General features: G+C 41.6%; 1 pseudogene; it reads right to left on the reverse strand.

The window, feature by feature from the left end:
- Window positions 1-1,797, reverse strand: part of LOC112825983 (3-hydroxyisobutyrate dehydrogenase, mitochondrial-like) — a 5,544-nt pseudogene extending 3,747 nt beyond the window's left edge.
- Between the last annotated feature and the right edge of the window lie 276 nt (window positions 1,798-2,073).

Raw genomic sequence — 2,073 nt, forward strand, 5'->3', positions numbered from 1 at the left:
AAAGAAAGAAAGAAAGAAAGAAAGAAAGAAAGAAAGAAAGAAAGAAAGAAAGAAAGAAAGAAAGAAAGAAAAGAAAGAAAGAGAAAGAGAAAGTTTTGACCGTAGCAATGGATTTCCACATTAGAGAAATCCTGTGTTGGGAATGGGCCAGGACTGATCCCTGGTGCCTTGTCTTTGAGTGGTGCCTGAGTGAATACCTACTAGTGGAGCTAAGACCATCAATCAATGGTACTCTTCACATGAAGTTTCTTTTGAAAGGGATCTGAGCAGAACACTTCCACGGGTATCATAGTCTATAGCTTGCATGAAGAAGAGACACATATTCATGCAGCTCTTCCATGGATCCTGTGTCTCTCTTCCCAAGAAGAAGCTGAGCAGAGTGAAGTTAGTAGAATAAATTATAGCACCTATACCAAGTTGGTCTTGGGGCCATAGCTGATACCTCATTTTTTAATTCCTACTGCATTCTGATCTCCCTTCATCCTCATCTATATGTTGGCAAGTCTTTGTGGCTCCCCAGGTGGCATGACTCTGATTCCTGTTCCCCCTTGTCATCATATTGCCTTCTTGGTCCAGGTTACTGTGCATGTTCATTTACCTTTATAAACAGGCAAGGGAAAACCAAGAAGCGTCCAGGTAGATAACTTGTGTTTTATATTTCTCTTAGTTTCCATTTGCAAAGCCAGTGCAACCTCCTTCTGTTGATCAGGGCAAATTACTCTTTCTAAGATAGTAATTCTTTTCTCACCTGCTGTTCCTGGAAAACTAGAAGTCCAAACTTTCCTGCAGTGGTGGTATCTTTCAGTCCAAAGAAATCATTGCAGTATTCTCTAGAAAGAGGGTGACTGCTTTGTGGACTAAAATCGCTAACCCCCAGAGTTTTAGGTCAAGAAGCAAAAAGTCCTCAGTGGGTCATGAGGAGTGATGGCATCTGGGGCCACTCTTGTTTCCACTGATTAGTACTTGATCTCATGTATTCTTCCTATGGGGGAAACAGCTCCATATAGAGGTCTCCAATTTATGTATATACTGCATCTTGAAGAATAATATACATTCTCTCAGAGCATTGCTTCTAAATTGTTGCTTTAGCTGTGCCTTCACTAGGCTATTCCAGTGCTCAGTGAGGTGATTGTTCTGTAGAGCGCATGGTCATGGAACCACTTCCACACCTCCTTATATGAATTTGGTCCTTGCTGGATGCTATATTATATGCAATTTCATACCTGTGGATCAGGTCTTTTGTAAACACCAATATGTCAGTACTTGCTGAGGTTCTGCAGACGGATTAGAAAACCCATCTCCAGACGAGGTATTTTGCCTGTGAGGAAAGAAAAAAACACTGAGCCTTATAGGATGAAAGGATCCCAATATAGTCAGTTTTCCACCAAATGGCTTGTTGGTCTCCTTGAGGAATAAAACCCCATGTCCCAGGACTCAGTGCAGGTCTCTGTCACTGGCAAGTTGGACATTTTGAGGCAGCAGTAGCTGGATAGGTAGATGATAGGTAAGTTAGACAGGCAAACCTTGGTAAGTGATATGCTGATCAGTTCATACGTAGCTTCCATCTTTGCCATGGTGGCAAGACTATGTGCCCGTTGTATTGTCCCATGGTGACTAATAACAAAGCAAGACCAGGGTCAGTTGTTCAAGTCATTTTGGTTGGTTAGTGCCTCTGCCATGGTGGATACTTTCTGGTAGGTATAAATGTGTGTCTGTTCACATGCCTTTAGCCCCAACCCCCTTGTCTTCATTCTTACCCTGTTCCTTCCAGACCCCAGACCAGCCAGTCTGGCCCATATGGGGTAAAACTATAAATAATATTATTGTTAGTTCTAATGCTAATTATTTCTGGTCCTGTTTTCTCATATGAATAGAAAAGTACAAACACATTGGACAAATGAGCAACACATATAATGTCCTGGGGCCTTATTAATCTGCTCTAGAAACAGTGCAGCTTCTAGTAGAGGAGCTGCAGTTAGGGCCACAGTTTGGTTGAGTTTGTTGTAGTCTATGGTATTCTCTAAAATTCATTGAGTGTTCTATGGGTCACATGGAATTTTAAATGTAAACATG

The sequence above is a fragment of the Callorhinus ursinus genome, unplaced genomic scaffold (genome assembly GCF_003265705.2).
Source record: "Callorhinus ursinus isolate GAN/ISIS: 27379988/994484 unplaced genomic scaffold, GSC_fseal_2.0 scaffold4, whole genome shotgun sequence".
Taxonomy (NCBI): domain Eukaryota; kingdom Metazoa; phylum Chordata; class Mammalia; order Carnivora; family Otariidae; genus Callorhinus; species Callorhinus ursinus.